Genomic DNA, 22,470 nt, shown 5'->3' with positions numbered 1-22,470 from the left:
ACCCCTACCTGGACGACTGGCTCATCCATGCAAGGACAAGAGAACTCACCGTCGAGCACACGGCGAAGACCGTCCGCTTACTCACGGAGCTGGGTTTCTCCATCAACTACCCAAAATCCCATCTGGTTCGGTCGCAGGCGGCACTGTTTCTGGGAGAGAAGTTCGATACAGTGGAACGATTGGCGTCTCCGTCAGAGGAAGGGACTAAGGCCATCTGATGCAAAGTGCAGCACCTGCTAGCCACAGACATGGCCAGGGTGAGATCCATCAAGTCACTCCTTGGAATTATGTCCTCATGCATCTTCCTAGTGCGCCTGTGCAGGCTACGGATGCGTCCTCTACAAGAGTTTCTCGACGCCCGCTGGATGCAAGCGGTGGGCAGCTTCGAAGACAAGATCCCGCTCAACAAGGTTTTCCGTTGAGCGATTCAGTGGTGGGGCACCCGTGCACACCTCACAGCAGGCACGGACCTCCAGACCCTAGCACATCAGGAGACGATGACGACGGACGCATCCCTGGAGGGATGCGGTGCGCACAACGGAGATCTCCATGCAAGAGGCCTTTGGCTCGCAGAAGAGAGGTCTCTCCACATCAACATCTTGGAGCTCCGCACCTTGTTCTGGGCACTCAAGTCGTTCCTCCCGTCCCTCAAGGACAAGGTTTTGAGGATCTTCACCGACAACACCACCACAATGTTCTACATCCGGAAGCAGAGTGGCACCAGATTCCCAGCCCTATCCAAGGAGGCCGAGGACCTGTGGCACTGGGCCTCACCCAGGGGATGTTTCTGGTTCCCTTCCATCTGGCAGGAATAAAAAAAACACCATCACCGACTCGCTCAGCAGGGAGCTGCGCTTGTGCCACGAGTGAGAACTACGCCAGGATCAAGTGGATCGGCTCTTCCAACGATGGGGCAAACCCCAGATCAACCTGTTCACGATGGCGATGAACTCCAAGTGCCAGAGGTTCACCAGCAGGTTTCCCCAGCCGAGGAGCATGGGCAACGCTTTCTTATTCCCCTGGGACGGCCTGTTCCTATATGCGTTTCCTCTGTTGCCACTGCTGCTTCGACTCATCAGCCAGCTCAAGAGGTGCCAGTGCAGGATGATCCTCATCGCAACGGGGTGACCGATGCAGATCTGGTTCCTGGACCTTCTGGACCTCTCAGCGTCCCCACCAGTCAAGCTGTCGACGTAAGCATATCTTCTCTCCAGAGAGGGAGGCGCCATTCTTCATCATGATCCGGAGTCGCTGAACTTGCAGGCCTGCCTCCTACAGCACTAGAGTTTGGAGGGTATGATATCCCGGCTGACTGCAGAGAGGTTCTTGCAAAGGCAAGGGCGTCCTCAACTCTCAAGTGCTACGGACATAAGTGGAAGAGGTTCTCTGACTGGTGCCGTGCACAGAAGATCAACCCTCTACGGATTACAACACCTCAAGTGCTATCATACCTACTGTTGCTGGCCAAAGCTGGACTAGCTCACGCTTCCATCAAGATACATCTGGCAGCGATCTCCCGATACACCAGAACTACAGGACAGCCATCCTTGTGGTCTCATCGACTGGTGAAGGAATTTATGAAGGGACTGTTCCGATAGTTCCCGCCAGTGAAGGCTCCAGTTCCGGCATGGGAGCTCAACGTGGTGCTGACCAGGCTCATGGGGCCGCCATTCGAGCCCTTGCATTCGGCTCCGTTGAAGTTCCTGTCGTGGAAGACAGCGTTCCTTGTGGCCCTCACCTCCGCACGACGCGTGGGAGAGATTCAGGCCCTATCCTGCAAGCCTCCATACTTGACTTTTCATGATACGAGGGTGGTGCTGAGAAGGACGCACCCCTCTTTCATGCCCAAGTTGCCGTCGGACTTCCATCATAAATGAGCCCTTGGTGTTGCCAGTTTTCTTTCCGTCGCCTTCGTCGCCGGCCGAGAGGACTTTGCACTCGCTGGATGTAGCTAGAGCGCTTAAGTTCTACGTGGACCGAACAAAGAGTTTTCGGAAGACATCACAGCTGTTTGTGAACTTTGGACATGTGAACCAAGGGAAGGCTCTCTCGAAGGCTTCCATTTACAGATGGCTCTCCGGCTGCATCATGCACTGTCATCGGTTGGCCAACCGACCGTTGCCCGGCCGTCCAAGAGCCCATTCGACCAAAGCGATCGCTGCTACTATGGCGTTCTTGTCTGGTGTGCCCCTGCTGGACATCTGCAGGGCTGCTACATGGAGGTCGACGCACACCTTCACGAGATTCTACTGCATCGACTGGGATTCCAGGGAGGAGTCCAGAGTCGGCCAAGCAGTGCTGCGTAACCTGTTCGCCTGAAGGTGGGCCTGGTGAGGAGGTAAGAATTGCTTAATGTTGAGTTTATGTAATGCTAAATGTTGAGCCTTTTGCCACCTCCCGTGGTTGTGCATGTGTGTACTGCTATGTATTCTTATATTCATGAGCATGTGAATCCATGCCAGACCCCATGCTGGAGAAGGAACAAGTTACTTACCTGTAACTGTTGTTCTTCAGCATGGGTGTGGCATGGATTCACATGTGAACCCTCCCTCCTTCCCCTCTGCGGCTCTTCACTTGGTCATACTGCCACTTTATGTGCTACCAAATCTGAAGATGGCTGCCAGAGGAGGGGCTTAGGTAGAAGGCAGTCATTGGCTGGGGGCAGTATGACCCAGAGACCAGTGATTGGTTATTAGTAGAAAGACAGTTCAGAAACAAAACTGAAACTGATTTTTTCTTTACCGAGGATTCTCAGCCTGATGACAGGGAATATACATGAGCATGTGAATCCATGCCAGACCCATGCTGGAGAACAACAGTTACAGGTAAGTAACTTGTTCCTTATCATGCATTCATATCTTACAGGTGTGTCACACAAGGTAGTTTGAAGGGGGGCATTTTCGCATTAGCCGTGACGTCTCCATTTAGGAATGCTGCATGGCAGGTGGCATGCCGTTTGATTGGGGTTTGTGTGATGCATGACATGGGAATGGTCCATGTGTGTTGGCTCTCTTTTAGTAATAATATTGGCACTCAGCATGAATTTCAGTGAGGTAGGGTTTGGGCCTACATCTGGACATGGATATGTTGATGGGTGTGCGTTGGAACATTCATTACCTTGCCTAGACTCCATTCCAGATCACTTGTGCTACATCATGGTTTCCCCTACTGGGGTCTGCAGGGTCACTCACCTCCATCTCCAGATGTTGCGGCACCTGTCTCCATCTCCCCAAAGCCCTCGATGTGCTCCATCTGTATGAACGTACTGCATGTCTCCTCCCAGCGCATTCGTTTTGTGGGGGAGTGGGCACCCCCGCCTCTGGCCATGGACTCCCTCTGATTGCTGGCCAGGATGTTTTGTACCCTCAGGCGGAGGTCATCCCACCTTTTCTTACAGTCTTTGACTGTCCGTGGGGTGGTGCCAACAGCAGAAACCTTGCAGGCTACCTCCTCCAAAATCTCCTTTTTCTTCTGCTGTGCCTCCCTCTTGAGGTTATGTGTATTTATGTCCTCAGTATGGGCAACGAGGGTGTCCGCCAACATGTTTTGTTCTTCGTCAGAAAAACGCTTCTTGCGCAGGCGGGGATTAGATTTTCTGCTTGCCTTGGACATTGTGATTTGGAAGGCCCTGGTCTCTCCTGTAATACACTGGTGGTTTGGGAGGATTGCAATGGATTGTGTTTTTCAAGATGGCCGCCGGCGCATTTCACGTTCCGACGCGATGATGTTACTTCCGGGTCCGGTATTGCGAGCCCGGTATTAACATGGTGTTATCACCGGGGCGGTATTAAGGGGTTCCTCCTAGGCGGAGGCGGTATCGGCGGGTCCCATGATGGCGCTATCGGGGGGTTGGAGGGCCTTTAGCGGCATGCTGGTATGGCCATTACCGGAATGGGGGTTCGCACGTGCTCGCGCACTCATAATCAGCCGCTATTAGCGGTGTCATACGAGCACGGACACGCTAGTTCCTCCATGCCGGTAATGACCCCATTTTTACTGCACTTCTCGTAATGAGGCCCAGAGTTTGTCATCTTGCCTACAAGGAAAACCTTACTCCGTGAGGCCTAACGTGGGAGGAGAGCTGATTCAGCCACCTTATCATGTGAATACTGATTTTTCCTTTTGCATACATTTCTCCTTTTTACACCTTTGTACAAGAGATAGGGCAGGCTTTAGGTTTTCTTAGCAAAGGCGATTTTGATTTGACAGACTTCACTAGGACTGTTTTGTTTATCGTTTGATGGTCAAGACTACTCCCAACTTAGATATACAGCAAAATAGGAGATTCTCCAACCCCAACATTTTCAATAAAGGCTTTACAAATTGTGTCCATTGTGTCAGTGTCAATACCTGTTATATCATGCCTTCCCTACAACACATCCATATATTCACAAACAACACTCCACTTCCCTGAACACACACTATACCTCCCACTTACCTAATACCCACTCCATCTTTCCTCACATTCACACCTTCAATCCAAAATCAAACATACCAAAACAACACTCAATTGCCCTCTCCACGGCCCCACACAGTTATTCTTATCAAACGTTAATGGCCCTCTCCACAGACCCACTCAATAGTAATGACCAATTAATCTATTTTATTGTACAACTACCTAGCCCCTCCTCCGCCTCAGGCCACAAAGTTACATACACACTAAGTCCTACTATTTACAGCAATACTCCTATGCCAGACATTCCACCTAGGCCAACACAATGTATCACAATATTTCGAATCTACTGTGTGCACTTCTCAACAACACATCAGAGTTTGCCTCAATAATCTCTTCTCTCAATTCCCAAATGGCACAACTATACGATCGCCTGCACCACTCCATCTAATGGAAGTCTGCAACCTTCTATGCAAACATCGATACAATAGATGAGCCGACCACACACCTATCGGAGTGGTGGAACTAATATCTATGACTACTACAGCTGATCGTCCTCCCCACCTGTAGGATGCACCATATAAACTATAAAACCCTGCCGCATGTTTGCATGCACGACGCTGTGCATTCATGCAAGGATGCACTCACGTGCTGTAGAGATCCTCAAGTCCTCTCGGTGCTGAGTCTTCCCCCACAGTCTACAACTCCCCCTGAGCATGGGCAGGGTCGGACCAGGCAAACCTTTGCAAACTTTACATCTGCATGGCCTTCTCATTAGTGCACTTTCAACTGGTCTCAGCCCACCTGCCCCGGGCCCCATGAGTGCAGAAAGAATACCCTCAGCTTGCGAGGCAACTGAGGACCCTGCTGGGGCCTCCACAATCTACTAGGAACCTCTGCCAGAAACAATCCAAATGATGAAAAAGTTATCCAAAATGGAGTGCACACCAAGCAAGAAGTAACGCAAGTTTATTGGACCCAAACAGCTGGGAAGCACGGTTCAGACAGATCCATGCAACTGCACTGAATTGAATGAGCTCTCAGCACCACCCACAGCAGCTAGACATTTTATATATCATTTGTAGAATTACTATGCAACATTTTAGTTACATTTTTAGAACAGATCACAAGAGCTGATTGGTGGAACTTTGTTGAATCCCTATACCTTATGTGACCCTTCGTGGGTGAAATATTTCTTGGACAACAATCACATTAATACACCTGTGATGTCACAAACCTTCCACACTGTGTTTGGCAGAATCCTGTGCAGTGCCCTTAGGGACCACTACACCTGATTAAGACCACAGGTGGCAACACAGGTTTTACCTTTGGTACAATCCTGTACTACTAAGTTATAGTGGTAGCAGTAGCAGAGCAGTCAAGCTTATCTCAAGAGTATATAAGCAGTAGCAGAGATTACACAAAGGGACCACAGTTACTTTGACTCAAGCAAACACTGATTCAAGATTTCAGGTAAAAAATATAAGTACATTTATTTTTAGACTATCAGTTATAAACACAACACCTCTATTAAACTTTAAACAAAACCACACGTTAAATGTACCACAACTAACCAATTCACTTTGTACAGTAAGTCTCAAGGTAAGTACCCTGTGTTTGAATGAACCGGTGTTATGAACGAAACACGATACCGCGGATACGGTTGCAATCACTTTTTGACAGTTCGGTCTACTAAATAAATGCGTATCCGTGACATGAAATACTACCGGGGCAAAAACACACTTAGCACCTGAGATACAAAAAGGGAGTTGGAGGAAAAATCACAGGCAATATTTAGGTTAGGCAAACAGTATCAAGAAACACTCAGCAACAGGAGTTCAAAAGTCAGAGGGTGTGAGCCAGGTTTAGTTCACACCGAAGGCATGTGCCGAAGATCACACCGTTAGACAGTTCACGATTCCGTAGAGCCAAAGAGTACTTTGAAGTGGGAGAATGGAAGAACAGGCTCCCGCCCTTCCCCTCTCGCGCTTGGCCTAGAGGATCACGGCCTAGACACCCGCCATGAGAGGAGTTTGCCTATCTACCAGACGACCAAATACCCTGGTACAGGAACATACGGATGTGCCCACCTAACTGCCCAGCAGCCCGCCCTGCCCATGCCGACACCTGCGGCATGGATCAACTCGACTAAACCTACACGTCATTAGAGATGCCATGACGACCTAGCCAACGGTCAGCACAACTGTGCAAACATGCACACCGGACACTCCCACACCAATCCACACGAAGAACATACTCAGTGCTATGACGTAGGCGACAGACATACCCACGGACCTGCATCTTTATTATTTTCCACATAGGCTCTCAAAATGCAGAAACGCAAGACGCATAATGAACTTATCTAAAAAGGCTTGCTCACGCTTCTTCTAAGAACCATGTACCATAATGAAGAATATAACGGAGACACGATACTGATGATAGAGCAATATGATACCGTAACCTAAAGCGCTCTGCATCAAACGGTTCCACCTATGCACCAGGCCCAAGTAGGCTGCAAGCAAAAGCTTCCATGAACATTCAATGAGCAAGAGCTCGGTTGCTGACCCTGCAGAATGAGCCCGGCGAAAGCACACAGCCAAGGGCACGATGTTGCAATCTCGCACGCCGCAAGCCGACGCCAAGGTCGCACCTGCAAGATAAACCAGGCACACAGTGGGAAAAACAATATTAATTGCGCTGAATTTTGCCTCAAACACGGTCCCACCTCACGTGACAAAGCCAAACCTGACAGGATGCCAAGCCCAGGAAGAAGGAGACGCCTGAATCCCACGTTTCAAGACACAGGCAGATACAATTAAAAGACTCATTGGACATCTGCAGCAGTGGGAGTAGTCAACCTCCCATCATATGAATAAATCCTCACATTGTTTACACCTACCCACAGTAAAACATTGTTGCAAATGACAGGTGCACCGCGAGCTGGGAACAGCGATAGTCCCAGACTGGGAGGCTCGCGAGTGGACCTATCAGAACATGGGGCTCTTATCACTGACGCCATTAACATTGACCAATCCTCAGAGGTCTTCATGTAACAATTTTCATGTATCAAATTGAAGGGACAGCCCAAGTATATCACCTGACTAACCCTCAACCACTAACACCGTTCTCTATATGTATGCTATACTAACCTTACCACTCGAGTAACCAATCCAGAGTGGAAATAGGTTTTTTACTAAACTTTCTAAGGTGACGCAAATAGCGCGTCATACTAAGGTAAAAAGGGCCTGCGAGCCCCACGATTGTGTGTGTGTCAGGACGGACGCGTACGATCCTTGACCCATCCCTGCCGTTTTGTCTAATAAACAGCAGAATCACCTTGCTTCTTGCTTGTGTCTCATACTCTATCTCTTTTGGGATATACGGGAGGAGTTGGGGCCTCCCTGCCCGGAGGTCTACGGACGGCCCGGCCGACCCCGGCAGAATTTCCCCCGACAAGTTGGAGGCACTGCTGAGATCTCTTTAAGATCTGCTTTTTATTTTTATTTTTCCAGGTACTCCCGTTGCGAGGAGGCCCGGCGGCACGCCCCCCTCTGTCGTTGCCCCCTTCTGAGGACTACAGGACCATCGCGGAACTGCGAGAAGACCGGACAGCGCAATCCGGATATTGGCCTTCGGGAGCCGGTTGAGAAGTATCCCGCCCGCGGTTGGCGAGTGTCCAGACGTGGTCCCGACGAGGGGAGGTGGCGAGCCGCTTGGAGGGCCCCGCATCAAGCGAACTTGGTGAGCATGCCACGCACAACAAGCAATGTGAAATTGTGAGGGAGGGGGGAGGAATTAAATACGGGAGGTCGGAGGTGTTGCACAGGTGCGCGGCGAAGGTTTGACAATTTAGTGTTGGCAATGAAATGAATGGTAGCCGAACGAGTGCAAGAGCAGTCGGCTATGTTACGCGAGAGAGGGGGTGGAGCACGAAAACATCACGTGCGGCCGCTCGTAGACACTGATTGGCCTAGGTCGCGACTACGTGTAAGGGTGTGTGTGTGTGGTTTCCTACGATTTGGCATTTATTGATCAATGAGTAGATGAGGATCCCTATTGTTCGAGCAAGAAACTCGATAGGTAGATGACGTTTCCCTGTAGGCGGTAGCTAGTTAGTTGCTCAATACGGAAGATAATTGGCTGGTTAAGCCCTCCTGTCGAGGGGCGTATCACACACGAGGCGACGCAGCGTGCGCAGTCCGATTATATTATTGATTACCTTGTTCCAGGAGTGACAGGAAGACAGCTGTGAGGTTAACGGGGGTAGATTACAAGTGTATTTTGGACTTAAAAAATATATGAAGAACTTACCAGTAGTTCGAAGAGATCGGTGACGTCACCAGTAGGGCTTTCATAGGATATCCCGAGCACAAGGCATCTTTCTTTCTGAGAGTGGTGGGGAAGAGAACTGTGGTAAGGGAGTGGAAACGGAGATAAACGGTAATGAGTTGATCGGGGAAAGGCGAAACGGGGGACGTGGCTGCGCACGGAGAACGCCGGCCACGGCAAGTGTAGAAGAAGGAGGAGGAGCAAATGAAAATAGGTCGACTGTATAAGAACGTCACAAGGGGTACGCAGCCGCAGGGGGCTATGTGCGCCTCGGCCGCAGGGGGCCGTAAGGGTGTTGTGTAAAGGAAGAAAGAAAGAAGAAAATATACAAATGTAAATACTATATTTTAATAATTTTCCTTAGCGGACTATCGCAAGTCCCCAAATTTACGGGGCCAGGTAAAGGTATAAGGCTGTGTATTGTAAGTGTTAGTAAGATAATAGCTACCAAATAGGGGAAGGATAACAAGTGAAGCGCTACTATGTCATACGGGACAGGATCGGGAGGGTGGGGGAACACCCTCACTACCCCACTGCAACACATATGTACAACACTGTCACCCCATAGGGAGAAACTGATCAAGTATAGCATAGAATGGACACAGGGGACGGACAACAAAATGATAACACCATGGCCGCCTAATGGTAGCTTCGATCCATATACCCAACATTCACTATTAAACCATCTGCATAATACATACAAAGGGAAGAAGTTGACACACCACGTGGAGGTGTTTAACTTATGGAGGATGTTCCAAGGGTCCCGACCAGGACCAAAGGGAATGTTCACTGTGGGGGAAATACCGGAAGAAAAAGAGATTAAGGAGGAAGGAGAGAATGGGGAAAAGGGGAGTGAAGACCCAAAGAACACGGGGAACGGACAAGAGGGAGGAGAAAAGAATAATAACTCAAAAGTAAATGAAATAAAAAAGGAACAGAGCAACGATATACCCCTAGCAAAGGTAGTGAAAACAGAGGGAGGGGGGTTGTACCCTTTAAGAGAATTAGGAGAAATAGAAAGAGGACAGTTAAGGGTGGCTGAGGGGTACTTGAACCCGGCATACAGCCCGCCACCATATGTGGCTCATAGGAAGATGCCAGCAGGGGAGGGGAGGACTGGAGAAGAACAAACTGTGGAAATAGGACATGATGAGTGGGTGGCTGCGCAGATACTATTAAAATTACGAGGTTCATTAACAAGAGAAGAGAAGGAGGTAGTGAGGAAAAAAGACGAGGATAATACCAGGGAGAGTGGAATGAGAGGGGAAGAGCTGTTACGACAAAAGGAAGAGATTTTGGAGGAACGACTAGCAGAGTTAAGGGATGAGCAGAATGAACTGATCAAACAGCTCGAGAGGGAGGAAAGAGAGAGAGCGAGGGAAAGGAAAGAAGGTAAGAACGAATTGGAAAAAATAAGGGAACGAACTGAGGAGCAAAGGAGAGAAGCTGAAAGGGTAAAAGCAGCAGCAGAAAGGGTATCAAGAGCAGTACTACGAGAGAGGAAAAAGGAAGAGGAAGAGAAAGAAAAAGAAATGGCAATATGGAAGAAGAGATTACTATCAGAAACGACTAGGAAATACGAAGAAGGGAGGGTGATAGAGAGTATATTAGAAAGGGAGAGGGTGAGATGGGAAAGGAAGAAAGAGGATGAAAGGATATTGGAAAAGATGAGTAGTGAAGTAATGGAGGAATTAAAAAGGAAAAGGGAGGAAATTGGTAGAGAGATGGAGGAGAGAAATGAAGGAGAAAGAGAAGGTAGGAGAGGGGAGAGTGAAGTAAGGGGGTATGTATATAGAGACACAGAGGTAGCAACAACATCAGCGCAAAGGGGAGCGGTTGGTAAAGGAGAAAAGGGAGAACCGGACCTAATAGACTTAAAAACAGTAACAATCAAGGGGAAAAAGACAGAGTGGGCGCTGCCATTTACGAATGACTTTTGTAGTGAGGAAGAAGAAGGAACGGAGAAGGAAGGAAGAAACAGTGAAAGGGAAAGCCTAGATAAACTATACACCACCCGGACCAATACAGACTCACCATGGATCTGTAGGAGAAAGGACGAACTGGAGAGAAGTGAGGAGGAAGAGCAAGGAATAGCGGAAAGACAGACACATGAAGCCACACCGTCACCATCACACCCTCTCCCATCCCACCCTACATGCTCAACCACCTCACGCTCATTACGTACAATCAAATTCGCACCCTTCACAAACGAACTGACACCCTATGCAGGTAGGCTTAGAGTCCTCCCTAAACGCAGGCAGGAAGGACGAATACACACGCCCACATTAAATACAGGAAATGATGGAAGAAGGGGAAACGATGGAGAAGAAAGAGTTACGAGCAGGGGAAATACGGACGAAATTGACGATGTAGGAGAGAGGGAAGAAAAGGAGGGGTGTGAGGACTCGATTTTATGGAACCCAAGGGGTAAAACGAGACACAACTTAATGCCACTTCTGGAGAGGGGAGGGGTTAGACCACAATACGTCCCTTGGAAGCATACAGACAAAGAAAATATAAAGTGCAGGCTCCCATCATTAAGTGGAGGTGCGGGTAAATGGATATATGAAATGGAAAAACACACCGCAGGACAGAAACTGGCAGTAGGAGATGTAAAGGGCCTTCTAATATCAATATTAGGGGATGCAGCGGATGACATTTGGAAGAGAGCGGGATTCACTGGGGTAACAATAGCAAACACATTGCACGATGGGGCACCATTCGCAAACTGCAGACATGCACTATGGCAGGCACTGAGGGTACAGTACCCAGACACATCAGACATAGGAGCAATTACCTCACGCAAGATGCGTGAGGACGAAGATCCTGTTGATTATATCCAGGAAATCCAAGAGAAGTGGCGCATGGAAACTAGAGAACAATGGGACAAAACACCAACAATATTTTATCATATACTAGTACAAGGGCTCCCAGAGGGAGTTCAGAAACAACTGAAGAAAGTAGTGGGAATGGAAGCAAAAGCATGGCCAGAAATACAACTGACAATAGTGCATCATTGCAGGACATGGCAAGGAAAAATGAAACAAAAGGAAGAGGACAGGAAAACGGAAGAGGCTAAACTAGTACAGAAAAAACTTACTAAATACACAATGGAAGGGGCACTAATAACTACACCTACAACAATGACCCAAAGCGCCACACAAGTAGTGGCTGCACAAAATCCCTCCCAAATACCACCCTCACAGACTATAACACAACAGGTGCCGCCACTCCAACCATACACGACCAACATGGGAGGAGGATACGCAATGCCAGGAGCTGGGTATTATAATTATAACAGGGGAAGAGGAGGAATTATGAGAGGGAGAGGATACGGATATAACACACAACAGCAGGTGGGAGGACTTAGAAATTCCTACCCCACCGGGCAACCAGTATACCAGGACAACACAGGAAGCTTTCCACGGCAGAGTAGGGAACCACTGGTGTGTTGGAGTTGTGGATTAGTAGGGCACATGTCACGCACGTGTAGAGTAAGACCAGGAACACCATCATGGAGTGAACAGGGACAACCAAGGCCCACACAGGAACAGCAGGGCATACAGCAACAGCAGACGTTGCAACAGGGAAATGAACAGCAACAACTAATAACACAACAACAGCCACAGACGTATTCACTGCCACAACAACAGGTAGTGATAACACAACAACCCCAAGCACAACAAACACAACTGGGTAGGGTGACGGTCCTGGGACACAACCCTTACACAGGAAATGGTCAATCGTTGTACCCTCAATAGGACAGCCCACAGACGGCCTTGGTGTGTCCCATCCTGTCAGTAACACCTAATAGTGCGGAGGAACCACGCATAGAGGTAACGATAGGTGACAAAAAATGATCATTCCTTGTTGACACCGGGGCGACCCGGTCTTGCATAAGGGAAGGTAAATTTAAGATGTCAGGCGAAGCCATGAACACCCAAGGATTCTCTGGGGCTAGAGGGTTGGTTCCCTTTACTGATAACATTCCCTTATCTATAGGAGATTATGACATGTCAGTCCCACTTTTATATTATAGTGCCTCACCAGTAAATATACTGGGGAGAGACATCATGAACAGGTTGAATATGACGATCTCCTTTACGGAGGACGGCATAATTTGCTCTACTCCAGGAATTAACATGCTCACAGCACGACAGATTATGCAAGCATACTGCGGACAGACAGCGATTAGGGCTGAGCCAGTAGATGGCGAACTATTACGGGACAGACATGGCATTTGCATGGATGCCAGGGATAGAGGGAAAGATCTGGAGGAGGCCAGCAGCCTATTTGTTCAGACCAGAAACACCAGCCAATGAACCAGAAGGAAAGGTGGTTCCAGTGGACATTGAGAGCATTATAGCAACAGCTGATTACATTGCGGTACATGCCCAAGACAGAGAAGGAAGAGCATGGAGGGCAGTAATAGCACTAGCAGAAGGATGTAGACTCACCCAGGTGTCAGATGAGGAGCTGTTCTCAGAAGAAAAGGAGGAAGGTGAAATGGTGTTTATGATGAGTGTGGAAATATGGCTAAGAGTGGCGTACAAACAAGTGGCGCAGAAAATTGCAATGGCACTTGAGGCACCCACATCCACCCCAGTTCCCTTCTTTGAGGAGGATATGACAAAAGTACCCACGTCATTATGGACTACTAGCCCCTATGACGTGGGGTGCATAAAAAGCATAGGGGGAGTAAGGATAAAATTGAAAAAAGGTGCAATACTCCCCAGAGTAAAACAGTACCCACTATCAAAAGAGGCAGATGAGGGCATATATGAAACCATAATGGCCCTTATAGATAATGGCATATTGGTCCCCTCAGAATCACCATGTAACACGGCTGTATACCCAGTGCGCAAGGCTAGAGGGGGGTCTTGGCGCTTCATACAGGATCTCAGGCCCTTGAACAACATAGTAGAAGCAGAATACCCCATAGCCGCAAACCCGGCCACAATATTGTGTGGCATTCTAGCAGAAGCATCACGATTTACAGTGATCGACCTTAAAAATGCTTTTTTCTCAATACCATTGCACCCAGACCATTGCACCCAGACTCACAAGATCTGACAAGCTTCACTTATGGAAACACAAAGTGGAAACACACCAGATTGCCACAAGGGTACTGCGAATCACCCTCAATCTTCAACAGAATAATACAGATGGATTTGGGTAACATTGAAGTGGAAAGCACAGTGTTGCAGTATGTCGACGACATAATAATTTGCAGTACAAACGAAAGAATATGCAGAGAGGACTCATTAAAGATGCTGACAATATTGGCTGAAAAAGGTTACAAGGTAGACATGGAAAAGTTACAGTACTGTCAAGAACAGGTACTTTACATTGGTCAGCTCATATCCCAACATGGAAGAAAGATTGCACCACAAAGAGCACAGGCCATTTCAAAAACGCCAGTGCCACAAACAGTGAGGGAACTGCAGCAGTTCCTGGGTCTGTGCAACTACTGTAGAGTATGGGTATTTGATTACAGCTCATACATAGGACCCCTGCTTGAGGCGTTAAAGGAAGCTAATAAAGGGGAGAAAAAGTTGGGGTGGACAATGGAAATGAAAGAGGCTTTTGATGAACTAAAAGATGCGATATCAACTGCTCCGGTACTGGCAACCCCAGACTATGAGCGACAATTCTTTATATTTTCACATTGCGACTCAGCAGTAATGAAAGCAGTGTTGGCTCAAAAAACAAGCATGGGCTACAAACCAGTAGCATTTTACAGCGGCCACTTAGATCCTGTGATGTTAGGTCATTTCCCTTGCGAACAAGGTCTCGCCGCAGCTGCTTTTGCGGTAGAGAAAGCATCAGCAATCACCATGGGGTCCCAACTACACTGTTTGTGGAACATGCACTATTTGCAATATTGAATAAACCTAAGTCCACTCTAACCACGCAAAGGGCATCAGGTTATGAGATCATTTTATCCAGAGCTGAACTATCAATTGTTAGATGTAGCACGGTCAACCCTGCGAGGTTCCTAGCAGAAGTAATTGAGGAAGGAGATTATGCACACGATTGTACGCAAATCACTGAAATGTACTCATGTACTAGAAAGATTGAAGAGAATGCACTAGAGGGAGGTGAGCTCCTGTTCATTGATGGGTCATCAACTATCGACCAAAGGGATGGTATAAGGAGGACTGGGGCAGCAGTGGTAAAAATGATGGAGGTACCGGTGTGTGTGGCAATGAAATGTGTACCACTACCACAGCATTATTCCGCTCAAGCAGCAGAATTAATTGCACTAATCTTGGCGTTGAAGGAAAGCTTTGACAAACGAGTGACCATATATTCCGACAGCGCATATGTTACGTCCACTGTCCACTCAGGGCTGTCGAAATGGAGAAGAAGAGGGTTTAGGAGAGCTGATGGCACTCCAGTGCAACATGCCCTCCTATTGGCTGAACTAATTGAAGCAATAAATGACCCCCAAGAATTAGCTTTGGTCAAATGCACCGCACACACCAATGGTGAAGACCACATTTCAAAAGGGAATGCAGCAGCAGACGCACATGCGAAGTAGGCTGCATATTTGGTGAGATATGGAACCCCCCAGAGTCAAAGAGAGGGAGAGGGAGGGGAATGGCTAAGGAGATGTTGATAAGAGAAGGGTATACCCATCTCCCAGCCACACAGATAATGGAGCTACGAGCGGCTGCACCAATGGCAGAAAAAGAAATATGGGTAAAAAGAGGATGCACAATGTCACCAACTGACACACTATGGCGCCAGGGTGAAACTGGAAAGATTGTAATACCACTGGCACTATTGAACACCGCCCTGAGCCAACTACACCACCCAGCCCACACAGGCAAGGAAGTAATTGCAGCACGAATTAGAGAAGACTGGTTCTGCCCCGAGTTAAATTCTCATGTGTCAAATTTTATCAGCAATTGTCTCACATGTCAACAGTTTACGGCCGGTCACACTCTGAAGGTGATAAGAGGTACTATACCCCGGCCAGAGGGACCCTTCCGACATCTCCATATTGACTATGTTGATATGATCAACGTATGTCAAGGAAATAGGTATATGATTGTAGTAGTATGCCCATTCTCGAGGTGGATTGAAGCAGGGCCCTGTTCACACCCAGATGCATTCAGAGCAGCTAAATTCCTAGTGAGGGAAGTCTTCCCCAGGTGGGGAGTGTGCGAGGTACTGTGGTCAGATAATGGCCCACATTTCGCAAACGAAATGTTCCAGCACATCACATCCTTACTGAACATCAAGCATAAATTTGCATGTGCATACCACCCACAGGCCAACGGTTTATGTGAATGAAGAACATACTCAGTGCTATGACGTAGGCGACAGACATACCCACGGACGTGCATCTTTATTATTTTCCACATAGGCTCTCAAAATGCAGAAACGCAAGACGCATAATGAACTTATCTAAAAAGGCTTGCTCACGCTTCTTCTAAGAACCATGTACCATAATGAAGAATATAACGGAGACACGATACTGAGGATAGAGCAATATGATACCGTAACCTAAAGCGCTCTGCATCAAACGGTTCCACCTATGCACCAGGCCCAAGTAGGCTGCAAGCAAAAGCTTCCATGAACATCCAATGAGCAAGAGCTCGGTTGCTGACCCTGCAGAATGAGCCCGGCGAAAGCACACAGCCAAGGGCACGATGTTGCAATCTCGCACGCCGCAAGCCAACGCCAAGGTCGCACCTGCAAGATAAACCAGGCACACAGTGGGAAAAACAATATTAATTTCGCTGAATTTTGCCTCAAACACTGTCCCACCTCACGTGACAAAGCCAAACCTGACAGGATGCCAAGCCCAGGAGGAAGGAGACGCCTGAATCCCACGTTTCAAGACACAGGCAGATACAATTAAAAGACTCATTGGACATCTGCAGCAGTGGGAGTAGTCGACCTCCCATCATATGAATAAATCCTCACATTGTTTACACCTACCCACAGTAAAACATTGTTGCAAATGACAGGTGCACCGTGAGCTGGGAACAGCGATAGTCCCAGACTGGGAGGCTCGCGAGTGGACCAATCAGAACATGGGGCTCTTATCACTGACGCCATTAACATTGACCAATCCTCAGAGGTCTTCATGTAACAATTTTCATGTATCAAATTGAAGGGACAGCCCAAGTATATCACCTGACTAACCCTCAACCACTAACACCGTTCTCTATATGTATGCTATACTAACCCTACCACTCGAGTAACCAATCCAGAGTGGAAATAGGTTTTTTGCTAAACTTTCTAAGGTGACGCAAATATCGCGTCATACTTAGGTAAAAAGGGCCTGCGAGCCCCACGATTGTGTGTGTGTCAGGACGGACGCGTACGATCCTTGACCCATCCCTGCCGTTTTGTCTAATAAACAGCAGAATCACCTTGCTTCTTGCGTGTGTCTCATACTCTATCTCTTTTGGGATATACGGGAGGAGTTGGGGCCTCCCTGCCCGGAGGTCTACGGACGGCCCGGCCGACCCCGGCAGAATTTCCCCCGACAACTTGAATATTGTCAATGTTCAGAAGCAAAAGAAGGAGGGAAGACAAGGACAAGCCTTGAAGATGAAGAAAAGGGAATCACCCAGTTTCCTCCAGTAGAACACAGTACCTTATTTCCACGATGCAGCTAGTGCCCTGGCAGTTGTTCCAGTTGGTTTCCCGCAGACCCACGATTCCTGGAGCTTTGTTGTGAAGGAGGACATCTGAAAGGGGTCTGCACCATGCATGGATGAAGCCGGCAGCAGCGACAACGAAAAAGGTGTGCTCCTTAAAAACAGGAGAGGCTCAGGAAGTGGCTATCCGGACCACTACAGCAGTGTGCAGCGATTTCGACCACGGCAGCGATCTCAAGCTGAAGAAGATGAGCTGGTTATCCCCACCAGTCTCAAGGGAAGAAGACTCCGGACTGGATCTTCTCTTAGTCGTCGAGGGGTAGATAGCTCAGGACTGCAGCAGGGCTTCACCGGGACGGGGTAGTCGTAGCAGCTGTTGTTCTCTCTGCTTCTCTTCGGTTCCTTGTAGTTCCAGAGGTGACTCTGACTTCTAGCCCAAGAGACCTGCCTTTTATGCGCAAAACCCCCATTCACACAGCCTGGCTGTCAATCACGCAGCAGGGGGGTTGTCCGGCCGGGACAACCACCTCAGCCAATCATGGCAAAGTGCGACTTGGGTTTCCTAGGATATCCTGTGCAGGGGGTGACTACACCCCTTTCCCACATTTAGTCTACCTAGACACCCAGGCGCCAAGAAGAGGGCTTCTCTGCAGAAGCCCGCCAAAAGACGGTGAACAAAGAAGGCAAACCTAGTTTGCAGCGCAAAGTAAAACACAAGAAGGACTTTAACAAAAAGAAATGGTGAATAAACCCAACCGGAGCCAAAAGAAAGACAATTTGGTCAAGCGGGTTTATGTTCGAGGCCAACATAATAGCCAAGAACAGTACCACGTATATCTAATATAATCACAGTAGAAAAGTTAGGGTAGATGCCACTGCCACCAGCCAAGTCTAAATGTTAAAAGAGAAAAACAATGCTCAGGGAGGCACAGACACAAAAGGGGTATAGATTAGCCCTTTCCAGTACTCCATGTAAGATGGGGTGTACTGGGTCTATGGTAAAAGTGACTATGTAAAGTAAATGGCAACTTTACCTTTCTCTGGGGGACAGGAGTAAGCCCCAGCGAAATGGAGTCACAGGGAAGTCTAAAAGACAACCCTGGGTTACTACACTAAAGGTGCTGTGTAACCCATACAAGAACAGGGGCACTTGGAGTGGTGTGCTCCAGTGCCCAAAATCACACAATGAGTAACAACACATAGGCCAAAACACATGTAAGACTGAAAAAAGGATGCACACTCTTACCAGGTGGAAAAATAAACTCCGGAAATCCAGCAAAGCTGCTGGGGGACTCACTAGGTGAGGGAAATTAGCCCTAGAAGGAGAATTCTCCCTAACACACTGCCCTACAATTACAGGATTGTGCTAATAGGTAAAAAAAAACACTTGTTTGCCATTGGTTGGTAATGTCCAATATACAAATGGATAACCTACTACATACTGATTGGACAGAACATATTGAGATGGCAAGGGGCAAGAAATTTACACTCACTCTAACCAATGATGTGCCCAGCAGACATCAGCGAAGACACTTAACAAAGTTGTACCCTAGGGACAGCGAAACCTCTCTCTGCTGATTGGCTCCCTGTCCCGTGCCCGACAACAAATACTCCGGAGCTCTGTCCCCCACCGCCCTTCCCACGCCTGCTGCCAAGTTTAATATGAAAAACGATATCACACTGTGGCTGGATTTTAATTAACTTTATTTAATTTCTACTTCTCTGTCAATCCTTCTCAGACACCCAGATACCTAGATCATTGGCCTCGAAAGTATCTCTTACAGCAACTTCAATGGGACTGCATTCTCCTGGGAAACTTCAGTCTTGCAACTTTTCTGCACACTGTTTCTGCTGCATTTTCAGAAGGTACACACTGCTATTAAAAAAGGCCTGCAGCTATTTTATTATGAGCTGTCTGCGAAAATTCTTTCCTAGTATGGGCCGACCAACAAATGGCTTCTCTACTGTTCACATGTTGTTCAAAATCCTCCTTACCACATTATCCCCTATGGTACCTTGCACACCCACATTGTGCCCGTGCTGTGCAAATTGCCCCATCACTACAGCACCTTACCCACCCCACATTGTGTTCACCCGTAGGGCTTCTCGTACTGTGCCTGCTCCTATGCATTAACACACTACACTATGCCTATAAAACCTGCACAGCGTTTAATGACGTCCCTGCTCCCGATGTTACCCACCACGTCACGCTCAACATCACCACGCTATTTGTGCAACTGATACATGCACCCCCATGGCAGCGTTGAACCTGGACCCTTATAACAATACAACGATTCCCTTATTTTTAAGAAAGAGCATGTTATGCAGAATTCAATTAGAATCGTTTTTGTCAAGAACCAGCTGCGGTGCAGCTTTGGTGGGAATCGTATGGACCTCTGAGACAGTAACCATGCCTTTAAATGGTGTTACAGTACAATATCGAATTACAACTGAGAAAAAAGATCATAATTCCACCATTTTGCAGGAAGTTCTCCCTACTCTTGCATTTTAAGATGTAAATAGTATAACCAAGCTTGCAAGAAATAGTGTGATGTTTGTGGTGGGAAAACCCCTAGACCAAATTACTTGTTGGCAGGGGGCCCTCTGTGGGATGTGATAAGTGGTCTACTGAATGGTAAAGTATGGCTGTACGTATTAGTTGAAGAACTTCTTCAATAGTAGGACCTTCAGTTCTTTCCTGGATTGCAGAGTGTTCAATCTTTAGGGCTATGTGGTGAGATGTTATTCAATGATTACACATGCCACAGAAGAAGGCCTGCATTCTACTTTTTATTCTGAATTTTGTTGGTTTCCAGCCTCTTGATGGTATGACTTCCTTAATTGCTCTGACCCACAAATTATATATAGCTTGTGGTGCTTAGGGCAACACTGTCATGAATGCAATGTGGGGCGTTTTGAAGTTTATCTCTTCTGGTATTGACAGCCAGTACAACTCCCTGAGTGTTTGAATTCTGAAAAAACCTCTTATACACTAGTCCAGGAGTTTCAGTGAAAGAAATGAAGAAAATGGGTTCCAGAACTAAATTAATTTCACTTCTGAAGAATTGTTAAAAGAAAAAACATGCTAAAATTATGGTAAAAAAGTTACACAACTCGAGTCATCAGCATTTCAAAGAGTACAGTCAGGGAAACCCTCTGACTCCAACTTTGTTTACCCTCTTTATCGAACCACTAAAACAAAAAACAAGACAAGACCAATCAATTAAAGATATTACTTACAATGATATTATGTTTCTACTTACCCAAAATTACAATCAAGAATGGCAAACACCAGAGACCATAAAAGATACATTGAAAATGATAAAGTGCAACATTAATATTATCCCAATTACCACTTCGATACTGAAGGCCCCATCTAAACAGGTTGACAAAATCACATATCTATGGCAATCCATATTTAAACACCCAGAATAATTTAAAATATGGAAGTAAGAGATATCGTTCAGAATAACTATCAGGGACTAAAAAAATGAAATAAACATCATCTAATCATAGCAGGAACAATCGATATGATGATATTCTCATGGCTCATGTAGATACCATTGGCTCTCTCACTGTGTGAGGCTTTATTTGTGTGTGACCATGTTAAAGAGAAATGGGTTTTCCCTTCCCACATGGACTCTTTCAGTCACGGTGTTGCCATCTGGGCGCAATGCAATCCACAAGTAATTGTGCCTGCAATGTCATGTTGATATTGTAACAGGGTCAGAGGCTTGACCCTGTTAAGGGTGAACAGGGACTTCTCCCAACATGGAGTAGGCGGCCTACCAGGCTGTATGCCAGAGAATCCTACCATTGAGATGGGGTGAGGGAGTTGGGGGACCCTGGTACCTGAACCCCCTGAATGTTCCTTGTTTGATGATGGTGGTACCACTGTTAATCATACAGTGCATTCCAGCTCCATTTTTGTCTAGTGTCCTCTTTTATTACTTGTAGCAACAAATGACCCGGAAAACGAATTCAATGGTGGAGAAACACAGCAAGCATGTAGTAAGAGTCGAATACGACACAGCCCCCGGAATTACGGTTCACGCTAGCCTTCTGTGAACATGCCGAAAAATAACTATCCACAGCGAAAACAGAATGGGATGCTAGATGAACACAGCCTTGAGCAGACTTCACAAACTTCACAAAGAGAAATGCACATTTGAAGGGAGCAGGGCTGAAGGTGGCTTTTGAAGCTGAGCAGCATGGCGATCCAGCCCCATGTACATGGATAGGGTTAGATTAGTCCATCTAGTCAGGTATGACACAGAACCAATAAGGAGGGGGTGGTAGGAAAGACCCAGGCAGCCACTGGTATAAAAAGGCAGTGGAAACAAGACAGAATTAAAGGTGCTCAGGTGAGATCAGGAGGTGTGGTTGTGGATTGGGGGACGTGGTGGAAGGAAGAAGGTGGAGAGAAGTGTTGAGAACTCAATGGCTGTTTTGGGATGTAAGTGCAGGTAAAATATTGAAAGTGAGAGAGAGTAGTACCAAGTGTGAAAGGGTAAAGTTGTGGTTATGAGAGTGTATGATCGAGAGTGTGTGAGAAAACAAGTTGTGAGAGATAGTAGAGAGTCAAAGTATAGTGTAGTGTTAGAGTTTGGATGGCAGGACAGAGATCTTGAAATAGACTTTTAAAGTGAGGGTGAAAGGGAGAGATGATAGGTGTTTGGGGAGGTTGGTGTTAGGAGGGATTGGGGTGACTAAGGGGAGTGGAAAGAGAGAGATATAGAGAGAGAGAGAGAGAGAGAGAGAGAGAGAGAGGGAGAGAGAGAGAGAGAGAGAGGGAAAGAGAGAGAGAGGGAGAGATAGAGAGAGAGAGGGAGAGAGAGAGAGAGAGAGAGAGAGAAGGAGAAGGAGGAGTGCGATAAGAACATAGGCACAGAGAAGGAGACAGGGTAAAGACCAAAGGAATCAGTTGTAGCAGGAGAGGGAAGAACAAGAAGGCAGATTGGAGAGAGAAACAAAGAAAGAGTAAGAGAGGGTGAGAGAAAAATAGAGAAGGAGAGAGTTCACCACAGAGAGAGGGAGAAAGGTGAGGTGTAGTGTATAGAGTGGAACAGGAACAGGAATAGAAAAGGGCACGTTTAGGCAACGGAGTGAGAGAAGAGGTTGAGAGAA

The sequence above is a fragment of the Ambystoma mexicanum genome, chromosome 5p, assembly GCF_040938575.1.
Source record: "Ambystoma mexicanum isolate Mex_15411 chromosome 5p, UKY_AmexF1_1, whole genome shotgun sequence".
Classification (NCBI taxonomy): Eukaryota; Metazoa; Chordata; class Amphibia; order Caudata; family Ambystomatidae; genus Ambystoma; species Ambystoma mexicanum.
This window is presented reverse-complemented; position numbering follows the sequence as displayed.